This window comes from Garra rufa, chromosome 1, assembly GCF_049309525.1.
Source record: "Garra rufa chromosome 1, GarRuf1.0, whole genome shotgun sequence".
NCBI lineage: Eukaryota > Metazoa > Chordata > Actinopteri > Cypriniformes > Cyprinidae > Garra > Garra rufa.
In genome coordinates, this window is record NC_133361.1 from 66,793,497 (window position 1) to 66,815,782 (window position 22,286).

A 22,286-nucleotide genomic window follows, 5' to 3' on the forward strand; every position below is an offset into this window, starting at 1 on the left:
GTCTTAGCTGGTCAGACCGGGAGACCACCAGCTAAAACCAGCCTGGGAGACCAGCTAAAACCAGCTACTTCTATCTTAAACCAGCTAAGACCAGCCAACCAGCCTAGGCTGGTTTTAGCTGTTTTTCTCAGCAGGGCGGACCATTACCTGAAACTGCGCGAGGCTTTCAATACATCTTCACAGCTACAGACTACTTCTCAAAGTGGGTTGAGGCCTTTCCTTAAAAAAAAAACAGCTGCTTAAGGATTAAACTGGGTTATAGCCTAAAAACGTACTACAAACAAAAAGGTATCTGTTTCTTCTGGAAGACCAGAAATTTGATCAACATCATAATATATACAAATAGATAATATATACAAATAGATGAATTAAACCTGTCGCTCATATCTTTTAAATTGTTGCTCTTGTTTTAACGTCGTAGATCACATGATAACGCCATCATGGCGGATCGCATTCATACTCGACGAGATTTGGCTGTAGAGTAGGTACTCTTTTAGTGCTTGTTAAGTACCTACTTATTGAAATTAAGTACCTACTCATTAAGTATGCGATTTCGGATGCAGCCAGTGTCTACAAATTTCTACTCCCTGAGGGCAACTCTGCACAGTATGAGAGTTACAAGAAAGCCAAAAGCCACGACTCTGGTGGGACTCGAACCCACAACCTTTGAATGGCCTCATCTGTCAGTCTAGAAGTCCAATGCGCTATCCATTGCGCCACAGAGCCCTGTAGGTATGCCAGGCTGGGCCACTGAGCCCTTTTCTTACAGATATGTGCCTGTCCAGCTCGGCTGAGTGGCACGCTGTGTGGGCAGAAAGACAGGTCCTCAGGTCTTTGCACAATTTAGGCATGGCTCAAAAACAGAGTCTCGTCGGGATCTCCCATCCAACAACGAGGCCAGAGAGAGCCACTGATGGAAAGGCACCGCTGGGATGCGCTTTGACCAGCTAAGCCACGGCGCCTCCTTGGTGGGACCAGTTAGCCTAGGATCCTATCCTTCAAAAGCAGGTGAGAGGGTAGTTTTGCAAGGGAAACCGCCCGCTGTCCTCGAGCTTCTATGTGTCTCCATTCGCCGTCCATTCGCCGTAAAGCACGACGTTGGCTGTATTGTGGCGCGCAACCAGAGGCATTGCTCGGATTCAAACCCAGGCTGACCTTCCGGGTCTGTGGCCGTCCAACGGTAAGAGAGCGCGTTCTCTCTCTGCAGGACGGACAGGCCCTCGGGTCTCTGCACAATTGCAGTGTCCAGTGTCGTTTGAAAGGCAGAGGCACTGTAAGGGCCTCAGGTCCAAGGGAGGGCAAAAAGGTCCAAGCTGCCATTTGCAAGGCACCGCTGGGATTCGAACCCAGGATCTCCTGTTTACTAGACAGGCGCTTTAACCAACTAAGCCACGGCGCCAACCCGCATGCTAACTGTGGGGATGGCGTCTTAGACGATGCATGAATAAACACTTCGTACGTCCTGCTGCCTCCACTTGATGCAAGACAGTGATTGCCATACCTCACTGAATTGGTTCTTGGGCATGTTTTGCTACCTTTTAAATATGATTGACCTTTTCTTTAAATCAATTTACCTTTTCTTCACTATTTATATAATATGCTGGCTTTTACGGAGGCTGATCTTTAAATGGCCCACTTTTTGGAGCAGCCCTCGCTTACGGCCATACCGCGCTGAGAGCGCCCGATCTCGTCTGATCTCGGAAGCTAAGCAGCGTCGGGCCTGCTTAGTACTTGGATGGGAGACCGCCTGGGAATACCAGGTGCTGTAAGCATTTGCCTTTTCTTCACTATTTATATAATATGCTGGGTTTTAGAAAGACGTGTTTTACCGCTCTATTTATTACAATCATTTAAATGTATTATAGAGTTTTAAGTGTTTTACATGTTTTTTAGGCCATTTTATTACTCTTAACATTTTAAGTGAGTGTGTGTCTTTAAAAAATGGATGGTTGGCCTGCCATGTGACTAGACACATGACAGGAAGCAGGAAGTACAACTGTATAAGAGAGCAGCATGACAAACAAAGGACAGTCACCAAACTGTTGGATTGAGGAGTTGCTAATTTTAGAGCTCACCTTTCCATTCACCACCTGCAAACTTTGGATTACACTTTCTGTGGATTGTATATACACCGGTGGACACTCACATTGGACTTATCAACACACTGGGATTCTTGGACTGTTTTTAGGGTATGGACAAATGAACTGTATTCTTTTAACAGCGTTTACCTCGTTTTATCGTGTTGTTTTAAAGTCTTTTATGTGAACCTTGTAAATAAACCAAATCTATTTAAACCAATCTTCTTTTATGTCTCATTCTTTTAACCACTAGTCATCTCTCACAGTTAAATCTGACCCCATTTTAGTCTTGTAACTCGGCTGATAAGGCCGATTGTTACACTTGGATGGGAGACCGCCTGGGAATACCAGGTGCTGTAAGCTTTTGCCTTTTCTTCACTATTTATATAATATGCTGGCTTTTACGGAGGCTGATCTTTAAATAGCCCACTGTTTGGAGCAGCCCTCGCTTACGGCCATACCGCGCTGAGAGCGCCCGATCTCGTCTGATCTCGGAAGCTAAGCAGCGTCGGGCCTGCTTAGTACTTGGATGGGAGACCGCCTGGGAATACCAGGTGCTGTAAGCTTTTGCCTTTTCTTCACTATTTATATAATATGCTGGCTTTTACGGAGGCTGATCTTTAAATGGCCCACTTTTTGGAGCAGCCCTCGCTTACGGCCATACCGCGCTGAGAGCGCCCGATCTCGTCTGATCTCGGAAGCTAAGCAGCGTCGGGCCTGCTTAGTACTTGGATGGGAGACCGCCTGGGAATACCAGGTGCTGTAAGCTTTTGCCTTTTCTTCACTATTTATATAATATGCTGGCTTTTAGAAAGACGTGTTTTACCGCTCTATTTATTACAATCATTTAAATGTATTATAGAGTTTTAAGTGTTTTACATGTTTTTTAGGCCATTTTATTACTCTTAACATTTTAAGTGAGTGTGTGTCTTTAAAAAATGGATGGTTGGCCTGCCATGTGACTAGACACATGACAGGAAGCAGGAAGTACAACTGTATAAGAGAGCAGCATGACAAACAAAGGACAGTCACCAAACTGTTGGATTGAGGAGTTGCTAATTTTAGAGCTCACCTTTCCATTCACCACCTGCAAACTTTGGATTACACTTTCTGTGGATTGTATATACACCGGTGGACACTCACATTGGACTTATCAACACACTGGGATTCTTGGACTGTTTTTAGGGTATGGACAAATGAACTGTATTCTTTTAACAGCGTTTACCTCGTTTTATCGTGTTGTTTTAAAGTCTTTTATGTGAACCTTGTAAATAAACCAAATCTATTTAAACCAATCTTCTTTTATGTCTCATTCTTTTAACCACTAGTCATCTCTCACAGTTAAATCTGACCCCATTTTAGTCTTGTAACTCGGCTGATAAGGCCGATTGTTACACTTGGATGGGAGACCGCCTGGGAATACCAGGTGCTGTAAGCTTTTGCCTTTTCTTCACTATTTATATAATATGCTGGCTTTTACGGAGGCTGATCTTTAAATAGCCCACTGTTTGGAGCAGCCCTCGCTTACGGCCATACCGCGCTGAGAGCGCCCGATCTCGTCTGATCTCGGAAGCTAAGCAGCGTCGGGCCTGCTTAGTACTTGGATGGGAGACCGCCTGGGAATACCAGGTGCTGTAAGCTTTTGCCTTTTCTTCACTATTTATATAATATGCTGGCTTTTAGAAAGACGTGTTTTACCGCTCTATTTATTACAATCATTTAAATGTATTATAGAGTTTTAAGTGTTTTACATGTTTTTTAGGGCATTTTATTACTCTTAACATTTTAAGTGAGTGTGTGTCTTTAAAAAATGGATGGTTGGCCTGCCATGTGACTAGACACATGACAGGAAGCAGGAAGTACAACTGTATAAGAGAGCAGCATGACAAACAAAGGACAGTCACCAAACTGTTGGATTGAGGAGTTGCTAATTTTAGAGCTCACCTTTCCATTCACCACCTGCAAACTTTGGATTACACTTTCTGTGGATTGTATATACACCGGTGGACACTCACATTGGACTTATCAACACACTGGGATTCTTGGACTGTTTTTAGGGTATGGACAAATGAACTGTATTCTTTTAACAGCGTTTACCTCGTTTTATCGTGTTGTTTTAAAGTCTTTTATGTGAACCTTGTAAATAAACCAAATCTATTTAAACCAATCTTCTTTTATGTCTCATTCTTTTAACCACTAGTCACCTCTCACAGTTAAATCTGATCCCATTTTAGTCTTGTAACTCGGCTGATAAGGCCGATTGTTACACTTGGATGGGAGACCGCCTGGGAATACCAGGTGCTGTAAGCTTTTGCCTTTTCTTCACTATTTATATAATATGCTGGCTTTTACGGAGGCTGATCTTTAAATGGCCCACTTTTTGGAGCAGCCCTCGCTTACGGCCATACCGCGCTGAGAGCGCCCGATCTCGTCTGATCTCGGAAGCTAAGCAGCGTCGGGCCTGCTTAGTACTTGGATGGGAGACCGCCTGGGAATACCAGGTGCTGTAAGCTTTTGCCTTTTCTTCACTATTTATATAATATGCTGGCTTTTACGGAGGCTGATCTTTAAATGGCCCACTTTTTGGAGCAGCCCTCGCTTACGGCCATACAGCGCTGAGAGCGCCCGATCTCGTCTGATCTCGGAAGCTAAGCACCGTCGGGCCTGCTTAGTACTTGGATGGGAGACCGCCTGGGAATACCAGGTGCTGTAAGCTTTTGCCTTTTCTTCACTATTTATATAATATGCTGGCTTTTAGAAAGACGTGTTTTACCGCTCTATTTATTACAATCATTTAAATGTATTATAGAGTTTTAAGTGTTTTACATGTTTTTTAGGCCATTTTATTACTCTTAACATTTTAAGTGAGTGTGTGTCTTTAAAAAATGGATGGTTGGCCTGCCATGTGACTAGACACATGACAGGAAGCAGGAAGTACAACTGTATAAGAGAGCAGCATGACAAACAAAGGACAGTCACCAAACTGTTGGATTGAGGAGTTGCTAATTTTAGAGCTCACCTTTCCATTCACCACCTGCAAACTTTGGATTACACTTTCTGTGGATTGTATATACACCGGTGGACACTCACATTGGACTTATCAACACACTGGGATTCTTGGACTGTTTTTAGGGTATGGACAAATGAACTGTATTCTTTTAACAGCGTTTACCTCGTTTTATCGTGTTGTTTTAAAGTCTTTTATGTGAACCTTGTAAATAAACCAAATCTATTTAAACCAATCTTCTTTTATGTCTCATTCTTTTAACCACTAGTCATCTCTCACAGTTAAATCTGACCCCATTTTAGTCTTGTAACTCGGCTGATAAGGCCGATTGTTACACTTGGATGGGAGACCGCCTGGGAATACCAGGTGCTGTAAGCTTTTGCCTTTTCTTCACTATTTATATAATATGCTGGCTTTTACGGAGGCTGATCTTTAAATAGCCCACTGTTTGGAGCAGCCCTCGCTTACGGCCATACCGCGCTGAGAGCGCCCGATCTCGTCTGATCTCGGAAGCTAAGCAGCGTCGGGCCTGCTTAGTACTTGGATGGGAGACCGCCTGGGAATACCAGGTGCTGTAAGCTTTTGCCTTTTCTTCACTATTTATATAATATGCTGGCTTTTACGGAGGCTGATCTTTAAATGGCCCACTTTTTGGAGCAACCCTCGCTTACGGCCATACCGCGCTGAGAGCGCCCGATCTCGTCTGATCTCGGAAGCTAAGCAGCGTCGGGCCTGCTTAGTACTTGGATGGGAGACCGCCTGGGAATACCAGGTGCTGTAAGCTTTTGCCTTTTCTTCACTATTTATATAATATGCTGGCTTTTAGAAAGACGTGTTTTACCGCTCTATTTATTACAATCATTTAAATGTATTATAGAGTTTTAAGTGTTTTACATGTTTTTTAGGCCATTTTATTACTCTTAACATTTTAAGTGAGTGTGTGTCTTTAAAAAATGGATGGTTGGCCTGCCATGTGACTAGACACATGACAGGAAGCAGGAAGTACAACTGTATAAGAGAGCAGCATGACAAACAAAGGACAGTCACCAAACTGTTGGATTGAGGAGTTGCTAATTTTAGAGCTCACCTTTCCATTCACCACCTGCAAACTTTGGATTACACTTTCTGTGGATTGTATATACACCGGTGGACACTCACATTGGACTTATCAACACACTGGGATTCTTGGACTGTTTTTAGGGTATGGACAAATGAACTGTATTCTTTTAACAGCGTTTACCTCGTTTTATCGTGTTGTTTTAAAGTCTTTTATGTGAACCTTGTAAATAAACCAAATCTATTTAAACCAATCTTCTTTTATGTCTCATTCTTTTAACCACTAGTCATCTCTCACAGTTAAATCTGACCCCATTTTAGTCTTGTAACTCGGCTGATAAGGCCGATTGTTACACTTGGATGGGAGACCGCCTGGGAATACCAGGTGCTGTAAGCTTTTGCCTTTTCTTCACTATTTATATAATATGCTGGCTTTTACGGAGGCTGATCTTTAAATAGCCCACTGTTTGGAGCAGCCCTCGCTTACGGCCATACCGCGCTGAGAGCGCCCGATCTCGTCTGATCTCGGAAGCTAAGCAGCGTCGGGCCTGCTTAGTACTTGGATGGGAGACCGCCTGGGAATACCAGGTGCTGTAAGCATTTTTCTTCACTATTTATATAATATGCTGGCTTTTAGAAAGACGTGTTTTACCGCTCTATTTATTACAATCATTTAAATGTATTATAGAGTTTTAAGTGTTTTACATGTTTTTTAGGCCATTTTATTACTCTTAACATTTTAAGTGAGTGTGTGTCTTTAAAAAATGGATGGTTGGCCTGCCATGTGACTAGACACATGACAGGAAGCAGGAAGTACAACTGTATAAGAGAGCAGCATGACAAACAAAGGACAGTCACCAAACTGTTGGATTGAGGAGTTGCTAATTTTAGAGCTCACCTTTCCATTCACCACCTGCAAACTTTGGATTACACTTTCTGTGGATTGTATATACACCGGTGGACACTCACATTGGACTTATCAACACACTGGGATTCTTGGACTGTTTTTAGGGTATGGACAAATGAACTGTATTGTTTTAACAGCGTTTACCTCATTTTATCGTGTTGTTTTAAAGTCTTTTATGTGAACCTTGTAAATAAACCAAATCTATTTAAACCAATCTTCTTTTATGTCTCATTCTTTTAACCACTAGTCATCTCTCACAGTTAAATCTGACCCCATTTTAGTCTTGTAACTCGGCTGATAAGGCCGATTGTTACACTTGGATGGGAGACCGCCTGGGAATACCAGGTGCTGTAAGCTTTTGCCTTTTCTTCACTATTTATATAATATGCTGGCTTTTACGGAGGCTGATCTTTAAATAGCCCACTTTTTGGAGCAGCCCTCGCTTACGGCCATACCGCGCTGAGAGCGCCCGATCTCGTCTGATCTTGGAAGCTAAGCAGCGTCGGGCCTGCTTAGTACTTGGATGGGAGACCGCCTGGGAATACCAGGTGCTGTAAGCTTTTGCCTTTTCTTCACTATTTATATAATATGCTGGCTTTTACGGAGGCTGATCTTTAAATGGCCCACTTTTTGGAGCAGCCCTCGCTTACGGCCATACCGCGCTGAGAGCGCCCGATCTCGTCTGATCTCGGAAGCTAAGCAGCGTCGGGCCTGCTTAGTACTTGGATGGGAGACCGCCTGGGAATACCAGGTGCTGTAAGCTTTTGCCTTTTCTTCACTATTTATATAATATGCTGGCTTTTAGAAAGACGTGTTTTACCGCTCTATTTATTACAATCATTTAAATGTATTATAGAGTTTTAAGTGTTTTACATGTTTTTTAGGCCATTTTATTACTCTTAACATTTTAAGTGAGTGTGTGTCTTTAAAAAATGGATGGTTGGCCTGCCATGTGACTAGACACATGACAGGAAGCAGGAAGTACAACTGTATAAGAGAGCAGCATGACAAACAAAGGACAGTCACCAAACTGTTGGATTGAGGAGTTGCTAATTTTAGAGCTCACCTTTCCATTCACCACCTGCAAACTTTGGATTACACTTTCTGTGGATTGTATATACACCGGTGGACACTCACATTGGACTTATCAACACACTGGGATTCTTGGACTGTTTTTAGGGTATGGACAAATGAACTGTATTCTTTTAACAGCGTTTACCTCGTTTTATCGTGTTGTTTTAAAGTCTTTTATGTGAACCTTGTAAATAAACCAAATCTATTTAAACCAATCTTCTTTTATGTCTCATTCTTTTAACCACTAGTCACCTCTCACAGTTAAATCTGATCCCATTTTAGTCTTGTAACTCGGCTGATAAGGCCGATTGTTACACTTGGATGGGAGACCGCCTGGGAATACCAGGTGCTGTAAGCTTTTGCCTTTTCTTCACTATTTATATAATATGCTGGCTTTTACGGAGGCTGATCTTTAAATGGCCCACTTTTTGGAGCAGCCCTCGCTTACGGCCATACCGCGCTGAGAGTGCCCGATCTCGTCTGATCTCGGAAGCTAAGCAGCGTCGGGCCTGCTTAGTACTTGGATGGGAGACCGCCTGGGAATACCAGGTGCTGTAAGCTTTTGCCTTTTCTTCACTATTTATATAATATGCTGGCTTTTAGAAAGACGTGTTTTACCGCTCTATTTATTACAATCATTTAAATGTATTATAGAGTTTTAAGTGTTTTACATGTTTTTTAGGCCATTTTATTACTCTTAACATTTTAAGTGAGTGTGTGTCTTTAAAAAATGGATGGTTGGCCTGCCATGTGACTAGACACATGACAGGAAGCAGGAAGTACAACTGTATAAGAGAGCAGCATGACAAACAAAGGACAGTCACCAAACTGTTGGATTGAGGAGTTGCTAATTTTAGAGCTCACCTTTCCATTCACCACCTGCAAACTTTGGATTACACTTTCTGTGGATTGTATATACACCGGTGGACACTCACATTGGACTTATCAACACACTGGGATTCTTGGACTGTTTTTAGGGTATGGACAAATGAACTGTATTCTTTTAACAGCGTTTACCTCGTTTTATCGTGTTGTTTTAAAGTCTTTTATGTGAACCTTGTAAATAAACCAAATCTATTTAAACCAATCTTCTTTTATGTCTCATTCTTTTAACCACTAGTCACCTCTCACAGTTAAATCTAATCCCATTTTAGTCTTGTAACTCGGCTGATAAGGCCGATTGTTACACTTGGATGGGAGACCGCCTGGGAATACCAGGTGCTGTAAGCTTTTGCCTTTTCTTCACTATTTATATAATATGCTGGCTTTTACGGAGGCTGATCTTTAAATGGCCCACTTTTTGGAGCAGCCCTCGCTTACGGCCATACAGCGCTGAGAGCGCCCGATCTCGTCTGATCTCGGAAGCTAAGCACCGTCGGGCCTGCTTAGTACTTGGATGGGAGACCGCCTGGGAATACCAGGTGCTGTAAGCTTTTGCCTTTTCTTCACTATTTATATAATATGCTGGCTTTTAGAAAGACGTGTTTTACCGCTCTATTTATTACAATCATTTAAATGTATTATAGAGTTTTAAGTGTTTTACATGTTTTTTAGGCCATTTTATTACTCTTAACATTTTAAGTGAGTGTGTGTCTTTAAAAAATGGATGGTTGGCCTGCCATGTGACTAGACACATGACAGGAAGCAGGAAGTACAACTGTATAAGAGAGCAGCATGACAAACAAAGGACAGTCACCAAACTGTTGGATTGAGGAGTTGCTAATTTTAGAGCTCACCTTTCCATTCACCACCTGCAAACTTTGGATTACACTTTCTGTGGATTGTATATACACCGGTGGACACTCACATTGGACTTATCAACACACTGGGATTCTTGGACTGTTTTTAGGGTATGGACAAATGAACTGTATTCTTTTAACAGCGTTTACCTCGTTTTATCGTGTTGTTTTAAAGTCTTTTATGTGAACCTTGTAAATAAACCAAATCTATTTAAACCAATCTTCTTTTATGTCTCATTCTTTTAACCACTAGTCATCTCTCACAGTTAAATCTGACCCCATTTTAGTCTTGTAACTCGGCTGATAAGGCCGATTGTTACACTTGGATGGGAGACCGCCTGGGAATACCAGGTGCTGTAAGCTTTTGCCTTTTCTTCACTATTTATATAATATGCTGGCTTTTACGGAGGCTGATCTTTAAATAGCCCACTGTTTGGAGCAGCCCTCGCTTACGGCCATACCGCGCTGAGAGCGCCCGATCTCGTCTGATCTCGGAAGCTAAGCAGCGTCGGGCCTGCTTAGTGCTTGGATGGGAGACCGCCTGGGAATACCAGGTGCTGTAAGCTTTTGCCTTTTCTTCACTATTTATATAATATGCTGGCTTTTACGGAGGCTGATCTTTAAATGGCCCACTTTTTGGAGCAGCCCTCGCTTACGGCCATACCGCGCTGAGAGCGCCCGATCTCGTCTGATCTCGGAAGCTAAGCAGCGTCGGGCCTGCTTAGTACTTGGATGGGAGACCGCCTGGGAATACCAGGTGCTGTAAGCTTTTGCCTTTTCTTCACTATTTATATAATATGCTGGCTTTTAGAAAGACGTGTTTTACCGCTCTATTTATTACAATCATTTAAATGTATTATAGAGTTTTAAGTGTTTTACATGTTTTTTAGGCCATTTTATTACTCTTAACATTTTAAGTGAGTGTGTGTCTTTAAAAAATGGATGGTTGGCCTGCCATGTGACTAGACACATGACAGGAAGCAGGAAGTACAACTGTATAAGAGAGCAGCATGACAAACAAAGGACAGTCACCAAACTGTTGGATTGAGGAGTTGCTAATTTTAGAGCTCACCTTTCCATTCACCACCTGCAAACTTTGGATTACACTTTCTGTGGATTGTATATACACCGGTGGACACTCACATTGGACTTATCAACACACTGGGATTCTTGGACTGTTTTTAGGGTATGGACAAATGAACTGTATTCTTTTAACAGCGTTTACCTCGTTTTATCGTGTTGTTTTAAAGTCTTTTATGTGAACCTTGTAAATAAACCAAATCTATTTAAACCAATCTTCTTTTATGTCTCATTCTTTTAACCACTAGTCATCTCTCACAGTTAAATCTGACCCCATTTTAGTCTTGTAACTCGGCTGATAAGGCCGATTGTTACACTTGGATGGGAGACCGCCTGGGAATACCAGGTGCTGTAAGCTTTTGCCTTTTCTTCACTATTTATATAATATGCTGGCTTTTACGGAGGCTGATCTTTAAATAGCCCACTGTTTGGAGCAGCCCTCGCTTACGGCCATACCGCGCTGAGAGCGCCCGATCTCGTCTGATCTCGGAAGCTAAGCAGCGTCGGGCCTGCTTAGTACTTGGATGGGAGACCGCCTGGGAATACCAGGTGCTGTAAGCTTTTGCCTTTTCTTCACTATTTATATAATATGCTGGCTTTTACGGAGGCTGATCTTTAAATGGCCCACTTTTTGGAGCAACCCTCGCTTACGGCCATACCGCGCTGAGAGCGCCCGATCTCGTCTGATCTCGGAAGCTAAGCAGCGTCGGGCCTGCTTAGTACTTGGATGGGAGACCGCCTGGGAATACCAGGTGCTGTAAGCTTTTGCCTTTTCTTCACTATTTATATAATATGCTGGCTTTTAGAAAGACGTGTTTTACCGCTCTATTTATTACAATCATTTAAATGTATTATAGAGTTTTAAGTGTTTTACATGTTTTTTAGGCCATTTTATTACTCTTAACATTTTAAGTGAGTGTGTGTCTTTAAAAAATGGATGGTTGGCCTGCCATGTGACTAGACACATGACAGGAAGCAGGAAGTACAACTGTATAAGAGAGCAGCATGACAAACAAAGGACAGTCACCAAACTGTTGGATTGAGGAGTTGCTAATTTTAGAGCTCACCTTTCCATTCACCACCTGCAAACTTTGGATTACACTTTCTGTGGATTGTATATACACCGGTGGACACTCACATTGGACTTATCAACACACTGGGATTCTTGGACTGTTTTTAGGGTATGGACAAATGAACTGTATTCTTTTAACAGCGTTTACCTCGTTTTATCGTGTTGTTTTAAAGTCTTTTATGTGAACCTTGTAAATAAACCAAATCTATTTAAACCAATCTTCTTTTATGTCTCATTCTTTTAACCACTAGTCATCTCTCACAGTTAAATCTGACCCCATTTTAGTCTTGTAACTCGGCTGATAAGGCCGATTGTTACACTTGGATGGGAGACCGCCTGGGAATACCAGGTGCTGTAAGCTTTTGCCTTTTCTTCACTATTTATATAATATGCTGGCTTTTACGGAGGCTGATCTTTAAATAGCCCACTGTTTGGAGCAGCCCTCGCTTACGGCCATACCGCGCTGAGAGCGCCCGATCTCGTCTGATCTCGGAAGCTAAGCAGCGTCGGGCCTGCTTAGTACTTGGATGGGAGACCGCCTGGGAATACCAGGTGCTGTAAGCATTTTTCTTCACTATTTATATAATATGCTGGCTTTTAGAAAGACGTGTTTTACCGCTCTATTTATTACAATCATTTAAATGTATTATAGAGTTTTAAGTGTTTTACATGTTTTTTAGGCCATTTTATTACTCTTAACATTTTAAGTGAGTGTGTGTCTTTAAAAAATGGATGGTTGGCCTGCCATGTGACTAGACACATGACAGGAAGCAGGAAGTACAACTGTATAAGAGAGCAGCATGACAAACAAAGGACAGTCACCAAACTGTTGGATTGAGGAGTTGCTAATTTTAGAGCTCACCTTTCCATTCACCACCTGCAAACTTTGGATTACACTTTCTGTGGATTGTATATACACCGGTGGACACTCACATTGGACTTATCAACACACTGGGATTCTTGGACTGTTTTTAGGGTATGGACAAATGAACTGTATTGTTTTAACAGCGTTTACCTCATTTTATCGTGTTGTTTTAAAGTCTTTTATGTGAACCTTGTAAATAAACCAAATCTATTTAAACCAATCTTCTTTTATGTCTCATTCTTTTAACCACTAGTCATCTCTCACAGTTAAATCTGACCCCATTTTAGTCTTGTAACTCGGCTGATAAGGCCGATTGTTACACTTGGATGGGAGACCGCCTGGGAATACCAGGTGCTGTAAGCTTTTGCCTTTTCTTCACTATTTATATAATATGCTGGCTTTTACGGAGGCTGATCTTTAAATAGCCCACTGTTTGGAGCAGCCCTCGCTTACGGCCATACCGCGCTGAGAGCGCCCGATCTCGTCTGATCTCGGAAGCTAAGCAGCGTCGGGCCTGCTTAGTACTTGGATGGGAGACCGCCTGGGAATACCAGGTGCTGTAAGCTTTTGCCTTTTCTTCACTATTTATATAATATGCTGGCTTTTACGGAGGCTGATCTTTAAATGGCCCACTTTTTGGAGCAACCCTCGCTTACGGCCATACCGCGCTGAGAGCGCCCGATCTCGTCTGATCTCGGAAGCTAAGCAGCGTCGGGCCTGCTTAGTACTTGGATGGGAGACCGCCTGGGAATACCAGGTGCTGTAAGCTTTTGCCTTTTCTTCACTATTTATATAATATGCTGGCTTTTAGAAAGACGTGTTTTACCGCTCTATTTATTACAATCATTTAAATGTATTATAGAGTTTTAAGTGTTTTACATGTTTTTTAGGCCATTTTATTACTCTTAACATTTTAAGTGAGTGTGTGTCTTTAAAAAATGGATGGTTGGCCTGCCATGTGACTAGACACATGACAGGAAGCAGGAAGTACAACTGTATAAGAGAGCAGCATGACAAACAAAGGACAGTCACCAAACTGTTGGATTGAGGAGTTGCTAATTTTAGAGCTCACCTTTCCATTCACCACCTGCAAACTTTGGATTACACTTTCTGTGGATTGTATATACACCGGTGGACACTCACATTGGACTTATCAACACACTGGGATTCTTGGACTGTTTTTAGGGTATGGACAAATGAACTGTATTCTTTTAACAGCGTTTACCTCGTTTTATCGTGTTGTTTTAAAGTCTTTTATGTGAACCTTGTAAATAAACCAAATCTATTTAAACCAATCTTCTTTTATGTCTCATTCTTTTAACCACTAGTCATCTCTCACAGTTAAATCTGACCCCATTTTAGTCTTGTAACTCGGCTGATAAGGCCGATTGTTACACTTGGATGGGAGACCGCCTGGGAATACCAGGTGCTGTAAGCTTTTGCCTTTTCTTCACTATTTATATAATATGCTGGCTTTTACGGAGGCTGATCTTTAAATAGCCCACTGTTTGGAGCAGCCCTCGCTTACGGCCATACCGCGCTGAGAGCGCCCGATCTCGTCTGATCTCGGAAGCTAAGCAGCGTCGGGCCTGCTTAGTACTTGGATGGGAGACCGCCTGGGAATACCAGGTGCTGTAAGCATTTTTCTTCACTATTTATATAATATGCTGGCTTTTAGAAAGACGTGTTTTACCGCTCTATTTATTACAATCATTTAAATGTATTATAGAGTTTTAAGTGTTTTACATGTTTTTTAGGCCATTTTATTACTCTTAACATTTTAAGTGAGTGTGTGTCTTTAAAAAATGGATGGTTGGCCTGCCATGTGACTAGACACATGACAGGAAGCAGGAAGTACAACTGTATAAGAGAGCAGCATGACAAACAAAGGACAGTCACCAAACTGTTGGATTGAGGAGTTGCTAATTTTAGAGCTCACCTTTCCATTCACCACCTGCAAACTTTGGATTACACTTTCTGTGGATTGTATATACACCGGTGGACACTCACATTGGACTTATCAACACACTGGGATTCTTGGACTGTTTTTAGGGTATGGACAAATGAACTGTATTGTTTTAACAGCGTTTACCTCATTTTATCGTGTTGTTTTAAAGTCTTTTATGTGAACCTTGTAAATAAACCAAATCTATTTAAACCAATCTTCTTTTATGTCTCATTCTTTTAACCACTAGTCATCTCTCACAGTTAAATCTGACCCCATTTTAGTCTTGTAACTCGGCTGATAAGGCCGATTGTTACACTTGGATGGGAGACCGCCTGGGAATACCAGGTGCTGTAAGCTTTTGCCTTTTCTTCACTATTTATATAATATGCTGGCTTTTACGGAGGCTGATCTTTAAATAGCCCACTGTTTGGAGCAGCCCTCGCTTACGGCCATACCGCGCTGAGAGCGCCCGATCTCGTCTGATCTCGGAAGCTAAGCAGCGTCGGGCCTGCTTAGTACTTGGATGGGAGACCGCCTGGGAATACCAGGTGCTGTAAGCTTTTGCCTTTTCTTCACTATTTATATAATATGCTGGCTTTTACGGAGGCTGATCTTTAAATGGCCCACTTTTTGGAGCAACCCTCGCTTACGGCCATACCGCGCTGAGAGCGCCCGATCTCGTCTGATCTCGGAAGCTAAGCAGCGTCGGGCCTGCTTAGTACTTGGATGGGAGACCGCCTGGGAATACCAGGTGCTGTAAGCTTTTGCCTTTTCTTCACTATTTATATAATATGCTGGCTTTTAGAAAGACGTGTTTTACCGCTCTATTTATTACAATCATTTAAATGTATTATAGAGTTTTAAGTGTTTTACATGTTTTTTAGGCCATTTTATTACTCTTAACATTTTAAGTGAGTGTGTGTCTTTAAAAAATGGATGGTTGGCCTGCCATGTGACTAGACACATGACAGGAAGCAGGAAGTACAACTGTATAAGAGAGCAGCATGACAAACAAAGGACAGTCACCAAACTGTTGGATTGAGGAGTTGCTAATTTTAGAGCTCACCTTTCCATTCACCACCTGCAAACTTTGGATTACACTTTCTGTGGATTGTATATACACCGGTGGACACTCACATTGGACTTATCAACACACTGGGATTCTTGGACTGTTTTTAGGGTATGGACAAATGAACTGTATTCTTTTAACAGCGTTTACCTCGTTTTATCGTGTTGTTTTAAAGTCTTTTATGTGAACCTTGTAAATAAACCAAATCTATTTAAACCAATCTTCTTTTATGTCTCATTCTTTTAACCACTAGTCATCTCTCACAGTTAAATCTGACCCCATTTTAGTCTTGTAACTCGGCTGATAAGGCCGATTGTTACACTTGGATGGGAGACCGCCTGGGAATACCAGGTGCTGTAAGCTTTTGCCTTTTCTTCACTATTTATATAATATGCTGGCTTTTACGGAGGCTGATCTTTAAATAGCCCACTGTTTGGAGCAGCCCTCGCTTACGGCCATACCGCGCTGAGAGCGCCCGATCTCGTCTGATCTCGGAAGCTAAGCAGCGTCGGGCCTGCTTAGTACTTGGATGGGAGACCGCCTGGGAATACCAGGTGCTGTAAGCATTTTTCTTCACTATTTATATAATATGCTGGCTTTTAGAAAGACGTGTTTTACCGCTCTATTTATTACAATCATTTAAATGTATTATAGAGTTTTAAGTGTTTTACATGTTTTTTAGGCCATTTTATTACTCTTAACATTTTAAGTGAGTGTGTGTCTTTAAAAAATGGATGGTTGGCCTGCCATGTGACTAGACACATGACAGGAAGCAGGAAGTACAACTGTATAAGAGAGCAGCATGACAAACAAAGGACAGTCACCAAACTGTTGGATTGAGGAGTTGCTAATTTTAGAGCTCACCTTTCCATTCACCACCTGCAAACTTTGGATTACACTTTCTGTGGATTGTATATACACCGGTGGACACTCACATTGGACTTATCAACACACTGGGATTCTTGGACTGTTTTTAGGGTATGGACAAATGAACTGTATTGTTTTAACAGCGTTTACCTCATTTTATCGTGTTGTTTTAAAGTCTTTTATGTGAACCTTGTAAATAAACCAAATCTATTTAAACCAATCTTCTTTTATGTCTCATTGTTTTAACCACTAGTCATCTCTCACAGTTAAATCTGACCCCATTTTAGTCTTGTAACTCGGCTGATAAGGCCGATTGTTACACTTGGATGGGAGACCGCCTGGGAATACCAGGTGCTGTAAGCTTTTGCCTTTTCTTCACTATTTATATAATATGCTGGCTTTTACGGAGGCTGATCTTTAAATGGCCCACTTTTTGGAGCAGCCCTCGCTTACGGCCATACCGCGCTGAGAGCGCCCGATCTCGTCTGATCTCGGAAGCTAAGCAGCGTCGGGCCTGCTTAGTACTTGGATGGGAGACCGCCTGGGAATACCAGGTGCTGTAAGCTTTTGCCTTTTCTTCACTATTTATATAATATGCTGGCTTTTAGAAAGACGTGTTTTACCGCTCTATTTATTACAATCATTTAAATGTATTATAGAGTTTTAAGTGTTTTACATGTTTTTTAGGCCATTTTATTACTCTTAACATTTTAAGTGAGTGTGTGTCTTTAAAAAATGGATGGTTGGCCTGCCATGTGACTAGACACATGACAGGAAGCAGGAAGTACAACTGTATAAGAGAGCAGCATGACAAACAAAGGACAGTCACCAAACTGTTGGATTGAGGAGTTGCTAATTTTAGAGCTCACCTTTCCATTCACCACCTGCAAACTTTGGATTACACTTTCTGTGGATTGTATATACACCGGTGGACACTCACATTGGACTTATCAACACACTGGGATTCTTGGACTGTTTTTAGGGTATGGACAAATGAACTGTATTCTTTTAACAGCGTTTACCTCGTTTTATCGTGTTGTTTTAAAGTCTTTTATGTGAACCTTGTAAATAAACCAAATCTATTTAAACCAATCTTCTTTTATGTCTCATTCTTTTAACCACTAGTCACCTCTCACAGTTAAATCTGATCCCATTTTAGTCTTGTAACTCGGCTGATAAGGCCGATTGTTACACTTGGATGGGAGACCGCCTGGGAATACCAGGTGCTGTAAGCTTTTGCCTTTTCTTCACTATTTATATAATATGCTGGCTTTTACGGAGGCTGATCTTTAAATGGCCCACTTTTTGGAGCAGCCCTCGCTTACGGCCATACCGCGCTGAGAGTGCCCGATCTCGTCTGATCTCGGAAGCTAAGCAGCGTCGGGCCTGCTTAGTACTTGGATGGGACACCGCCTGGGAATACCAGGTGCTGTAAGCTTTTGCCTTTTCTTCACTATTTATATAATATGCTGGCTTTTAGAAAGACGTGTTTTACCGCTCTATTTATTACAATCATTTAAATGTATTATAGAGTTTTAAGTGTTTTACATGTTTTTTAGGCCATTTTATTACTCTTAACATTTTAAGTGAGTGTGTGTCTTTAAAAAATGGATGGTTGGCCTGCCATGTGACTAGACACATGACAGGAAGCAGGAAGTACAACTGTATAAGAGAGCAGCATGACAAACAAAGGACAGTCACCAAACTGTTGGATTGAGGAGTTGCTAATTTTAGAGCTCACCTTTCCATTCACCACCTGCAAACTTTGGATTACACTTTCTGTGGATTGTATATACACCGGTGGACACTCACATTGGACTTATCAACACACTGGGATTCTTGGACTGTTTTTAGGGTATGGACAAATGAACTGTATTCTTTTAACAGCGTTTACCTCGTTTTATCGTGTTGTTTTAAAGTCTTTTATGTGAACCTTGTAAATAAACCAAATCTATTTAAACCAATCTTCTTTTATGTCTCATTCTTTTAACCACTAGTCACCTCTCACAGTTAAATCTAATCCCATTTTAGTCTTGTAACTCGGCTGATAAGGCCGATTGTTACACTTGGATGGGAGACCGCCTGGGAATACCAGGTGCTGTAAGCTTTTGCCTTTTCTTCACTATTTATATAATATGCTGGCTTTTACGGAGGCTGATCTTTAAATGGCCCACTTTTTGGAGCAGCCCTCGCTTACGGCCATACAGCGCTGAGAGCGCCCGATCTCGTCTGATCTCGGAAGCTAAGCACCGTCGGGCCTGCTTAGTACTTGGATGGGAGACCGCCTGGGAATACCAGGTGCTGTAAGCTTTTGCCTTTTCTTCACTATTTATATAATATGCTGGCTTTTAGAAAGACGTGTTTTACCGCTCTATTTATTACAATCATTTAAATGTATTATAGAGTTTTAAGTGTTTTACATGTTTTTTAGGCCATTTTATTACTCTTAACATTTTAAGTGAGTGTGTGTCTTTAAAAAATGGATGGTTGGCCTGCCATGTGACTAGACACATGACAGGAAGCAGGAAGTACAACTGTATAAGAGAGCAGCATGACAAACAAAGGACAGTCACCAAACTGTTGGATTGAGGAGTTGCTAATTTTAGAGCTCACCTTTCCATTCACCACCTGCAAACTTTGGATTACACTTTCTGTGGATTGTATATACACCGGTGGACACTCACATTGGACTTATCAACACACTGGGATTCTTGGACTGTTTTTAGGGTATGGACAAATGAACTGTATTCTTTTAACAGCGTTTACCTCGTTTTATCGTGTTGTTTTAAAGTCTTTTATGTGAACCTTGTAAATAAACCAAATCTATTTAAACCAATCTTCTTTTATGTCTCATTCTTTTAACCACTAGTCATCTCTCACAGTTAAATCTGACCCCATTTTAGTCTTGTAACTCGGCTGATAAGGCCGATTGTTACACTTGGATGGGAGACCGCCTGGGAATACCAGGTGCTGTAAGCTTTTGCCTTTTCTTCACTATTTATATAATATGCTGGCTTTTACGGAGGCTGATCTTTAAATAGCCCACTGTTTGGAGCAGCCCTCGCTTACGGCCATACCGCGCTGAGAGCGCCCGATCTCGTCTGATCTCGGAAGCTAAGCAGCGTCGGGCCTGCTTAGTACTTGGATGGGAGACCGCCTGGGAATACCAGGTGCTGTAAGCTTTTGCCTTTTCTTCACTATTTATATAATATGCTGGCTTTTACGGAGGCTGATCTTTAAATGGCCCACTTTTTGGAGCAGCCCTCGCTTACGGCCATACCGCGCTGAGAGCGCCCGATCTCGTCTGATCTCGGAAGCTAAGCAGCGTCGGGCCTGCTTAGTACTTGGATGGGAGACCGCCTGGGAATACCAGGTGCTGTAAGCTTTTGCCTTTTCTTCACTATTTATATAATATGCTGGCTTTTAGAAAGACGTGTTTTACCGCTCTATTTATTACAATCATTTAAATGTATTATAGAGTTTTAAGTGTTTTACATGTTTTTTAGGCCATTTTATTACTCTTAACATTTTAAGTGAGTGTGTGTCTTTAAAAAATGGATGGTTGGCCTGCCATGTGACTAGACACATGACAGGAAGCAGGAAGTACAACTGTATAAGAGAGCAGCATGACAAACAAAGGACAGTCACCAAACTGTTGGATTGAGGAGTTGCTAATTTTAGAGCTCACCTTTCCATTCACCACCTGCAAACTTTGGATTACACTTTCTGTGGATTGTATATACACCGGTGGACACTCACATTGGACTTATCAACACACTGGGATTCTTGGACTGTTTTTAGGGTATGGACAAATGAACTGTATTCTTTTAACAGCGTTTACCTCGTTTTATCGTGTTGTTTTAAAGTCTTTTATGTGAACCTTGTAAATAAACCAAATCTATTTAAACCAATCTTCTTTTATGTCTCATTCTTTTAACCACTAGTCATCTCTCACAGTTAAATCTGACCCCATTTTAGTCTTGTAACTCGGCTGATAAGGCCGATTGTTACACTTGGATGGGAGACCGCCTGGGAATACCAGGTGCTGTAAGCTTTTGCCTTTTCTTCACTATTTATATAATATGCTGGCTTTTACGGAGGCTGATCTTTAAATAGCCCACTGTTTGGAGCAGCCCTCGCTTACGGCCATACCGCGCTGAGAGCGCCCGATCTCGTCTGATCTCGGAAGCTAAGCAGCGTCGGGCCTGCTTAGTACTTGGATGGGAGACCGCCTGGGAATACCAGGTGCTGTAAGCATTTTTCTTCACTATTTATATAATATGCTGGCTTTTAGAAAGACGTGTTTTACCGCTCTATTTATTACAATCATTTAAATGTATTATAGAGTTTTAAGTGTTTTACATGTTTTTTAGGCCATTTTATTACTCTTAACATTTTAAGTGAGTGTGTGTCTTTAAAAAATGGATGGTTGGCCTGCCATGTGACTAGACACATGACAGGAAGCAGGAAGTACAACTGTATAAGAGAGCAGCATGACAAACAAAGGACAGTCACCAAACTGTTGGATTGAGGAGTTGCTAATTTTAGAGCTCACCTTTCCATTCACCACCTGCAAACTTTGGATTACACTTTCTGTGGATTGTATATACACCGGTGGACACTCACATTGGACTTATCAACACACTGGGATTCTTGGACTGTTTTTAGGGTATGGACAAATGAACTGTATTGTTTTAACAGCGTTTACCTCATTTTATCGTGTTGTTTTAAAGTCTTTTATGTGAACCTTGTAAATAAACCAAATCTATTTAAACCAATCTTCTTTTATGTCTCATTCTTTTAACCACTAGTCATCTCTCACAGTTAAATCTGACCCCATTTTAGTCTTGTAACTCGGCTGATAAGGCCGATTGTTACACTTGGATGGGAGACCGCCTGGGAATACCAGGTGCTGTAAGCTTTTGCCTTTTCTTCACTATTTATATAATATGCTGGCTTTTACGGAGGCTGATCTTTAAATAGCCCACTTTTTGGAGCAGCCCTCGCTTACGGCCATACCGCGCTGAGAGCGCCCGATCTCGTCTGATCTTGGAAGCTAAGCAGCGTCGGGCCTGCTTAGTACTTGGATGGGAGACCGCCTGGGAATACCAGGTGCTGTAAGCTTTTGCCTTTTCTTCACTATTTATATAATATGCTGGCTTTTAGAAAGACGTGTTTTACCGCTCTATTTATTACAATCATTTAAATGTATTATAGAGTTTTAAGTGTTTTACATGTTTTTTAGGCCATTTTATTACTCTTAACATTTTAAGTGAGTGTGTGTCTTTAAAAAATGGATGGTTGGCCTGCCATGTGACTAGACACATGACAGGAAGCAGGAAGTACAACTGTATAAGAGAGCAGCATGACAAACAAAGGACAGTCACCAAACTGTTGGATTGAGGAGTTGCTAATTTTAGAGCTCACCTTTCCATTCACCACCTGCAAACTTTGGATTACACTTTCTGTGGATTGTATATACACCGGTGGACACTCACATTGGACTTATCAACACACTGGGATT

At 41.7% G+C, this 22,286-nt stretch overlaps 33 non-coding genes across 33 annotated transcripts; 31 read left to right on the forward strand and 2 right to left on the reverse strand.

Annotated features, from left to right (window-relative positions):
- Positions 1-636: 636 nt before the first annotated feature.
- Positions 637-726, reverse strand: trnar-ucu (transfer RNA arginine (anticodon UCU)). Its single transcript is given in 2 exon segments — positions 637-672; positions 690-726. It is a non-coding gene; the product is annotated as a tRNA-Arg (tRNA).
- A 599-nt stretch (positions 727-1,325) lies between these two features.
- On the reverse strand, positions 1,326-1,399 carry trnat-agu (transfer RNA threonine (anticodon AGU)). The gene has a single exon. It is a non-coding gene; the product is annotated as a tRNA-Thr (tRNA).
- Positions 1,400-1,653: 254 nt separating this feature from the next.
- On the forward strand, positions 1,654-1,772 carry LOC141312306 (5S ribosomal RNA). Its single transcript, XR_012349219.1, has one exon. It is a non-coding gene; the product is annotated as a 5S ribosomal RNA (ribosomal RNA).
- A 753-nt stretch (positions 1,773-2,525) lies between these two features.
- On the forward strand, positions 2,526-2,644 carry LOC141298705 (5S ribosomal RNA). The gene has a single exon (XR_012341623.1). It is a non-coding gene; the product is annotated as a 5S ribosomal RNA (ribosomal RNA).
- Positions 2,645-2,728: 84 nt separating this feature from the next.
- On the forward strand, positions 2,729-2,847 carry LOC141298710 (5S ribosomal RNA). The gene has a single exon (XR_012341627.1). It is a non-coding gene; the product is annotated as a 5S ribosomal RNA (ribosomal RNA).
- A 753-nt stretch (positions 2,848-3,600) lies between these two features.
- Positions 3,601-3,719, forward strand: LOC141298715 (5S ribosomal RNA). The gene has a single exon (XR_012341629.1). It is a non-coding gene; the product is annotated as a 5S ribosomal RNA (ribosomal RNA).
- A 753-nt stretch (positions 3,720-4,472) lies between these two features.
- LOC141298721 (5S ribosomal RNA) lies at positions 4,473-4,591 on the forward strand. Its single transcript, XR_012341631.1, has one exon. It is a non-coding gene; the product is annotated as a 5S ribosomal RNA (ribosomal RNA).
- Positions 4,592-4,675: 84 nt separating this feature from the next.
- On the forward strand, positions 4,676-4,794 carry LOC141319235 (5S ribosomal RNA). The gene has a single exon (XR_012353503.1). It is a non-coding gene; the product is annotated as a 5S ribosomal RNA (ribosomal RNA).
- Positions 4,795-5,547: 753 nt separating this feature from the next.
- Positions 5,548-5,666, forward strand: LOC141298729 (5S ribosomal RNA). Its single transcript, XR_012341633.1, has one exon. It is a non-coding gene; the product is annotated as a 5S ribosomal RNA (ribosomal RNA).
- Positions 5,667-5,750: 84 nt separating this feature from the next.
- Positions 5,751-5,869, forward strand: LOC141298738 (5S ribosomal RNA). The gene has a single exon (XR_012341636.1). It is a non-coding gene; the product is annotated as a 5S ribosomal RNA (ribosomal RNA).
- A 753-nt stretch (positions 5,870-6,622) lies between these two features.
- LOC141312317 (5S ribosomal RNA) lies at positions 6,623-6,741 on the forward strand. Its single transcript, XR_012349220.1, has one exon. It is a non-coding gene; the product is annotated as a 5S ribosomal RNA (ribosomal RNA).
- Positions 6,742-7,489: 748 nt separating this feature from the next.
- On the forward strand, positions 7,490-7,608 carry LOC141317962 (5S ribosomal RNA). Its single transcript, XR_012352307.1, has one exon. It is a non-coding gene; the product is annotated as a 5S ribosomal RNA (ribosomal RNA).
- Positions 7,609-7,692: 84 nt separating this feature from the next.
- On the forward strand, positions 7,693-7,811 carry LOC141298745 (5S ribosomal RNA). Its single transcript, XR_012341639.1, has one exon. It is a non-coding gene; the product is annotated as a 5S ribosomal RNA (ribosomal RNA).
- A 753-nt stretch (positions 7,812-8,564) lies between these two features.
- LOC141317308 (5S ribosomal RNA) lies at positions 8,565-8,683 on the forward strand. The gene has a single exon (XR_012351775.1). It is a non-coding gene; the product is annotated as a 5S ribosomal RNA (ribosomal RNA).
- Positions 8,684-9,436: 753 nt separating this feature from the next.
- On the forward strand, positions 9,437-9,555 carry LOC141319236 (5S ribosomal RNA). The gene has a single exon (XR_012353504.1). It is a non-coding gene; the product is annotated as a 5S ribosomal RNA (ribosomal RNA).
- A 753-nt stretch (positions 9,556-10,308) lies between these two features.
- On the forward strand, positions 10,309-10,427 carry LOC141318515 (5S ribosomal RNA). Its single transcript, XR_012352827.1, has one exon. It is a non-coding gene; the product is annotated as a 5S ribosomal RNA (ribosomal RNA).
- Positions 10,428-10,511: 84 nt separating this feature from the next.
- LOC141298752 (5S ribosomal RNA) lies at positions 10,512-10,630 on the forward strand. The gene has a single exon (XR_012341641.1). It is a non-coding gene; the product is annotated as a 5S ribosomal RNA (ribosomal RNA).
- Positions 10,631-11,383: 753 nt separating this feature from the next.
- LOC141298759 (5S ribosomal RNA) lies at positions 11,384-11,502 on the forward strand. The gene has a single exon (XR_012341642.1). It is a non-coding gene; the product is annotated as a 5S ribosomal RNA (ribosomal RNA).
- Positions 11,503-11,586: 84 nt separating this feature from the next.
- Positions 11,587-11,705, forward strand: LOC141298763 (5S ribosomal RNA). Its single transcript, XR_012341643.1, has one exon. It is a non-coding gene; the product is annotated as a 5S ribosomal RNA (ribosomal RNA).
- Positions 11,706-12,458: 753 nt separating this feature from the next.
- Positions 12,459-12,577, forward strand: LOC141312328 (5S ribosomal RNA). The gene has a single exon (XR_012349221.1). It is a non-coding gene; the product is annotated as a 5S ribosomal RNA (ribosomal RNA).
- A 748-nt stretch (positions 12,578-13,325) lies between these two features.
- On the forward strand, positions 13,326-13,444 carry LOC141298770 (5S ribosomal RNA). The gene has a single exon (XR_012341644.1). It is a non-coding gene; the product is annotated as a 5S ribosomal RNA (ribosomal RNA).
- Positions 13,445-13,528: 84 nt separating this feature from the next.
- LOC141298775 (5S ribosomal RNA) lies at positions 13,529-13,647 on the forward strand. The gene has a single exon (XR_012341645.1). It is a non-coding gene; the product is annotated as a 5S ribosomal RNA (ribosomal RNA).
- Positions 13,648-14,400: 753 nt separating this feature from the next.
- Positions 14,401-14,519, forward strand: LOC141312339 (5S ribosomal RNA). The gene has a single exon (XR_012349222.1). It is a non-coding gene; the product is annotated as a 5S ribosomal RNA (ribosomal RNA).
- A 748-nt stretch (positions 14,520-15,267) lies between these two features.
- Positions 15,268-15,386, forward strand: LOC141298782 (5S ribosomal RNA). The gene has a single exon (XR_012341646.1). It is a non-coding gene; the product is annotated as a 5S ribosomal RNA (ribosomal RNA).
- Positions 15,387-15,470: 84 nt separating this feature from the next.
- LOC141298787 (5S ribosomal RNA) lies at positions 15,471-15,589 on the forward strand. The gene has a single exon (XR_012341647.1). It is a non-coding gene; the product is annotated as a 5S ribosomal RNA (ribosomal RNA).
- A 753-nt stretch (positions 15,590-16,342) lies between these two features.
- On the forward strand, positions 16,343-16,461 carry LOC141312350 (5S ribosomal RNA). Its single transcript, XR_012349223.1, has one exon. It is a non-coding gene; the product is annotated as a 5S ribosomal RNA (ribosomal RNA).
- A 748-nt stretch (positions 16,462-17,209) lies between these two features.
- On the forward strand, positions 17,210-17,328 carry LOC141298795 (5S ribosomal RNA). Its single transcript, XR_012341648.1, has one exon. It is a non-coding gene; the product is annotated as a 5S ribosomal RNA (ribosomal RNA).
- Positions 17,329-18,081: 753 nt separating this feature from the next.
- On the forward strand, positions 18,082-18,200 carry LOC141318571 (5S ribosomal RNA). Its single transcript, XR_012352880.1, has one exon. It is a non-coding gene; the product is annotated as a 5S ribosomal RNA (ribosomal RNA).
- Positions 18,201-18,953: 753 nt separating this feature from the next.
- LOC141319237 (5S ribosomal RNA) lies at positions 18,954-19,072 on the forward strand. Its single transcript, XR_012353505.1, has one exon. It is a non-coding gene; the product is annotated as a 5S ribosomal RNA (ribosomal RNA).
- A 753-nt stretch (positions 19,073-19,825) lies between these two features.
- Positions 19,826-19,944, forward strand: LOC141298807 (5S ribosomal RNA). Its single transcript, XR_012341653.1, has one exon. It is a non-coding gene; the product is annotated as a 5S ribosomal RNA (ribosomal RNA).
- Positions 19,945-20,028: 84 nt separating this feature from the next.
- On the forward strand, positions 20,029-20,147 carry LOC141298814 (5S ribosomal RNA). Its single transcript, XR_012341655.1, has one exon. It is a non-coding gene; the product is annotated as a 5S ribosomal RNA (ribosomal RNA).
- Positions 20,148-20,900: 753 nt separating this feature from the next.
- Positions 20,901-21,019, forward strand: LOC141312361 (5S ribosomal RNA). Its single transcript, XR_012349224.1, has one exon. It is a non-coding gene; the product is annotated as a 5S ribosomal RNA (ribosomal RNA).
- A 748-nt stretch (positions 21,020-21,767) lies between these two features.
- On the forward strand, positions 21,768-21,886 carry LOC141317963 (5S ribosomal RNA). Its single transcript, XR_012352308.1, has one exon. It is a non-coding gene; the product is annotated as a 5S ribosomal RNA (ribosomal RNA).
- The last annotated feature ends 400 nt before the right edge of the window (positions 21,887-22,286 follow it).